General features: G+C 43.1%; 1 pseudogene; it reads left to right on the forward strand.

Moving 5' to 3' along the window:
* The first annotated feature begins 1301 nt into the window (after nt 1–1301).
* Nucleotides 1302–1916, forward strand: LOC112396790 (protein lin-28 homolog A pseudogene; annotated as a pseudogene).
* Nucleotides 1917–6079: the final 4163 nt, after the last annotated feature.

Consider the following 6079-nt stretch of genomic DNA (forward strand, 5'->3'; position numbering starts at 1 on the left):
GCTGCTTTCAATAATTTTTCTTTGTCTTTGAGTTTTGCCAGTTTGATTACTATGTGTCTCGGCGTGTTTCTCCTTGGTTTTATCCTGCCTGAGACTCTCTGCACTTCCTGGACTTGGGTGGCTATTTCCTTTCTCATGTTAGTGAAGTTTCCAACTACACTCTCTTCAAATATTTTCTCTGGTCCTTTCTCTCTCTCTTCTCCTTCTGGGACCCCTATAATGTGAATGTTGTTGCATTTAATGTTGTCCCAGAGGTCTCTTAGGATGTCTTCATTTCTTCTTCTTTTTTCTTTATTCTGTTTGACAGCAGTGAATTCCACCATTCTGTCTTCCAGGTCACTTATCCGTTCTTCTGCCTCAGTTATTCTGCTATTGATTTCTTCTAGTGTAGTTTTCATTTCAGTTATTGTATAGTTCATCTCTGTTTGTTTGTTCTTTAATTCTTCTAGGTCTTTGTTAAACATTTCTTGCATCCTCTCAATCTTTGCCTCCATTCCTTTTCCGAGGTCCTGGATCTCTTAACTCTCATTATTCTGAATTCTTTTCCTGGAATGTTGCCTATCTCCACTTCATTTAGTTGTTTTTCTGGAGTTTTAATTTTTTCCTTCATCTGGTACATAGCCCTCTTTCTTTTCATCTTGTCTATTTTTCTGTTAATCAAAGCCAGTGGATTACTGGTAATTTCTTATGGTTAATTCAATATAATGAACAGTTACCTTTTAAATAGTAGTCTGTTTTGGCTTGGAGAATAACCAAAGGTGCTCTTTAGAAACAATACCAGTTGTTTTTGTTTTATTTTGTGTATTTTTTAGAGCAAGAGTGAAGGTGGTCACTGTCTCCCTTACCAACTGGACACATTTTTTAAAACACAAGTTGAGAAATTTCAAGTTGCCCAAAAGTGATTTCCATAATCTTACTTACTATCATTGAAAAGGAAATAAACCAATCAAAAATGTTGCATATCTGTGTTGTACTTGTTGTGGACAGAGCAGAAAAACAGTTCAATCACAGTCTTACCCCAAGATGCTTGCAGTTCTATTTAAAGTTTTTTAAAGTATACTTATGAAAAGATGATGAAAATACATGGCCTTAAACAATTGTCAAATAAATAATAAAAAGAAGAAGCACAGCCACAGTCCAGAAAGAGAAAGCAAGCCAAAAACAGCTGTGGGCTCTCACACCACTATTGTGCTGGGGAAGATGTAGCAGTCTATTCTCCGAACCACCCCTTTGCCTCCGGACTTCTCTGGGCCTGTAGTTGCCTGACCAGGGGCCCAGGGCCTTGGACTCTGCCGACTACCATGGACTCCGTGTCAAACCAGCAGTTTGCAGGTGGCTGCGCCAAGGGGCCAGAGGAGGCACCGGAGTCCGCGGCTGGGGCCACTGAGGAGCTGCAGCTGATGCATGGTGCTGGCATATGTAAGTGGTTCAATACGTGCATAGGATTCGGCTTCCTAGCCATGACTGCCCACCCCAGGGTCGCACTCAACCCCCCGGTGGATGTCTTTGTGAACCAGAGTAAGCTGCACATGGAGGGCTTCCAGAGCCTGAAGGAGGGTGAGGCCATGGAGTTCACCTCTAAGTAGTCTGCCAAGAGCCTGGAATCTATCCAAGTCACTGGCCCTGGTGGGGTGTTCTGTATTGGGAGTGAGAGGCGGCCCAAAGGGAAGAACATTTAGAAACGCAGATCAAAGGGAGATATGTGCTACAACTGTGGAGGTCTAGACCATCATGCCAGGGAATGCAAATGGCCACCCCAGCCCAACTGCCACTTCTGCCAGAGCATCAACCATATGGTAGCCTCGTGTCCACTGAAGGCCCAGCAAGCTCCCAGCTCACAGGGAAAGCCAGCCTACTTTCGGGAGGAGGAAGAAGAGATCCCTAGCCCTGCCATGCTCCCAGAGGCCCAGAATTGAGCCACAGCAGGTGGGGGCTATCCTTTTGTGATCAGAAAGTTTTGAGGAACAGGCATCAATTGGTAGAGTGGAGAAAGTGGGGACAGGGTGGGTAGGGGGCAGCTGGCACTGCCATATATCTCAGGCCGGTTCGTAACGTCACCCCCTCTTCCCTCTTGGTTTGGGAGAAGGGGTGAGGCAAAGGAACTCCAATCATGCTCTATCCAAATGCACGTGAGGGCTTTGTGGGGTAACCCTCCCTGCATGCTTTATCTGAGTCTCCACCCTCAGAATCTCCAGCTTTTGAAAGTGGCCTGGATAGGAAAGTTGTTTTACTCTTAAATAAGGGTATGGAATAATATTTCCCATGCCAGAGCGAAAAGATTAAGCATGAGACCAGATTGATATACCTAAACCCACAAGCCACCACCATCTGTGGGAGGAAATATCTCAGTAGTAAGGCAGGGTTTTCCACATCTTGTCTCCTCATAGCCCCCTCTTGGGATAGAGTGCTGAGAACTGTCCCAAGCAGTGGGTTGTGATGATAGGCAAAAGGGGTGGTTGTGGGTACAGCTGTAGACCTGCTGCTTCTCAGTTCATTCTCACCCCATTCTGGGCCAATACAATTTTATTTGTTTGCTCCCTTGGATGACTGTACATTGGGTCCCACTTTCTCCAGGATGCCAACTGCACTAGCTCTGAATAAATGATGTATCTTGTGCATTTTAACTCTTTTTTTCATAATATAAATATTCTGGTTTTTTATTTTTGTGTATTTTAATCTAAGGTCCTCATTCCTGCACTGTGTTCTCAGGTATGTGAGCGATCTCAGGGATAAGTCAGCAGAAGCTGCAGGTCTACACAGCAGGAAAACTTTTTGTTGCTGTATCACCAGAGAGAACAACTCTTTGGAGTGTATAGCCTATTGAACTACCTCATTTTTGTCAATTAGAGCTGGCTTTTCTGCCATAGTGTCCTCTTGAAACCCCTCCATCTTCAGTGTTTCACGGGAGACTAGGTTTTAACTGGGTTGCACCATGACTTGGTCTCCTTCTACTGAAAGACTGGAAATTGGTCTGAATAGAAAAAGGTGGTACAGAGAGGTTAGGAGAGGCTGGTCCAGGTAAAAGGTGCAGAGAGGGGAAGCCAAGATTAGGCAGAGGTCATCAGTATGTGTGATAAAGTATTCCTGTTCCAGACCTCTAATTCCAGGGCACTGACTTGCTTTACATACCAGATCCATCCTTCACTGGATTGGGCTAGGCCTACCATGCACAATAGGGTATATTGTGTGCATTTTTGTAAAAAATGTGAGTTGGTAGGGACCGGTTTTAAGAACGATGCCTCTGTACCCATCTTGAGCTTCCCAGGGAAGGACATATGAAGTAAGGACAAGATCCTTAACCTTTAACAATTCTGGGCTTTTCACCCTTGGCTTCCAGAGGGATGGCTTCTTTGTGGTTCCCAGAGCCAGTGTCCTGCCTTGCTGCAACAGAGATTAGTGTCATGAGCTAAAGGAGAAAAGGGGACTTCATTTACATGCTGTGAGATCACTGCAAACCTACCTCACTGTGTTGTAAGGGAGCAAATGCAAGAGAACACATTGGGTGATGTGTGTCTGATCCTGGGTTTTTGTCTCCCCCAGTTGCTGCCCCCCTCTAGTTATTGTATTTGTCTGGGCTTCATAGGACTTCACAAGTAGCTGATTTGGTGACTGCTAGGTGGCCTAGTTTGTGTAAATATAATGTGTTGGTCTTCTCCATGTTCTTTTGGGGTTTTATTGTTTAAAAACTTCTTGTTATATTGAGAAAAATAGCCAAAATATCTTTGACAAAAGGTTCTGCACCAACCAAAAAGATCTGAAACATAAGCTTGGGGGCCCCTCTTCTTGAAGTGGGTGGTCTTGAGCCACACTTTCTTTTGTGTCCCCCTTCCTCTATTTCCTATTTTGAACAAGATCTTCTGTCCTAAAAACTGGATTCCTACCCCCTTTTCTTTCCCCCTTCATACCGCCCCTAAAAAATAGCCCATATACCTATATGTTTAATTTGTGGGGTGTCTGTGATTAAATGACTTGTGCAGAAATCCTGAAGAAGCTAAGAACTCTCCATCCCTTGTTCCCAATCTCCTGAGTCATGACCATTCCTTGATGTGATTCATGCCAGACAGACTGCTGTCTTTGGATGGATTTAATCTCTAATCCTAGGGTAGGAAGGAGCAATGAGGGGGACTTCCATGTAGAAAGTGGGGTTGGGAGACCACGAAAGGAAGGATGAATGTATATCCAAGTCCCTCAAGAACTTTCATGCAGGTGCAAGAAACTTATGTCAAAGTGGCCACAAGATTGTTTAATAGGAGACAGACGAATGTAACTCCATGTTTACTAATAGAAACCAAAGCTTTGTGTGAAATCTTGAATTTATGGGGAGGGAGGGAGGGAGGGAGGGTAGAAAAGCATGTACCTGTCTGTTCTTTTCCTCATCCCTTCCCCTCATTACTGAACTGCAGGAGACTGAGCGCCCTTGGGCTTTGGCAACCCCATCTGGGCAGCGTTTATTTGATGGTTGATTTTGCTGTACCAGGTACTTCCTTTCCCATTTGCTATCATTTTGTAACACCCTTCTTTTCCTTGGGAAAATACAATGAATAAAGACTTATTGGTACTGAAAAAAGAAAGAAAGAAAGCGAGCAGAAGGGAAAGAGCACACATCCAAATGCAGAGATAACGCACAAAATCTCTCCAAAAAGGAAGGCCAAATATTGGCCTTGTACACTCCAGCAATCACTGTAGCTTCCTTCCAGTGGTCTGGGCAGCCAGAGCGAGTAATGGTGAAATGCAGGTAACTTCCTCAATCAGAGCCAAACACCAGCTGGAGAATCAATCACCCAGAAGATCCATCAGTAAAGGAGGTACGGATCTATCCTGTTGTGTAGCTGAGTCAGGGTGGCCAGATCAACACCTTCTGCCAGAGCCTCTGGGGGTGACAGTGACCAGTGGCAACTAACACTGGGCAAGTACCACCTTCATTTTGGGCTGGATGCTAAGAACTTGCCCTCACAATGACTCACTGTTATATATTGTTACTGGTGGGTGAAGGGGGAGAACTCATATTCAAAGATTCAGTACTTTTTCCAAAAATTAACAGCTAGTCAGTTTTTGGATTTAGGATTTATGCCAGAGATATCTGACATCAAAAGGCAGGAAAAATTTATATGCACAAACACACACACACAAGCTATTCATATTATTCTACTTTAACCTTCAGGTTATCCAAGTTAATAAAAAATTTATTACCAGTAATATTGTTACTGACCCAGGTTCTTGGACTCTTCAATCAATAGAAATTGATAATGGGCCAGATGAGAAATTCAGGCAAGACTTTATTGGTACCCAATGAAGCATGAGAAAACAAGTAACAGTTTCCTTTGCTCACTCCCTGTGAAGGGTGGGGAACTGGTCCCTTAAATGGGGTGAGGAATGGGGCAGATCCATGGATTGGGCTGGAGGGATGGCTTAGGTGGTCTGCTCACCCCCTTGGTGGTACCCTGTGCAGGGATCATGCACAATACCCTGATTTTCTCCTGATAACTCAGAACTGGCAATTGGGTTTCTGGTCTTTTTGTATCTTATTGTTCATAATTTGCCCCAAGTGCACATTCATGCAGTTATTTTTAGTCCCTCATAGTTTCTTTGTATTTTGTTGTGCAAGGAGACGTTTGTCCAGGTACAAGCACTGTAGCAAAAGGTCCCAGGTCCTAGGTCCCAGCCTGTCTTAATATTACACCTCCCACCTCATTTAAAGACATTGGAATTTAGTAACTTTTTATTCAGAATGTATATTGTCCCTGTAATTTCCTATTTCTTTACGGAGAAATTGTTTTCTAGATTTCATTCATTTCAGCATATTCTAATATTATCCTTATCATGGAGTCAATCCATGATGATCTCCAAAAGAACTTCACTAAATCTATTAGTTGGATGATTTGGGGCAAGTTATTTTAAGCTCCTGGATATTTTTGAGGTTCTGGCCTTGCATATCCCCAAGGCTACATTTCAGATCTAAAAGTTTCTTAAGTCTAAATTATTAAAAATCCATCAAATATGCAATAAAAGATAGAAATGTGAGATATTAACTACTAATTTTTTCAAAAATTACTTCAGTTTATAGTGCCAAACAGAAGAT

The sequence above is a fragment of the Neophocaena asiaeorientalis genome, unplaced genomic scaffold (assembly GCF_003031525.2).
Source record: "Neophocaena asiaeorientalis asiaeorientalis breed wild unplaced genomic scaffold, Neophocaena_asiaeorientalis_V1.1 scaffold1034, whole genome shotgun sequence".
Taxonomy (NCBI): Eukaryota; Metazoa; Chordata; class Mammalia; order Artiodactyla; family Phocoenidae; genus Neophocaena; species Neophocaena asiaeorientalis.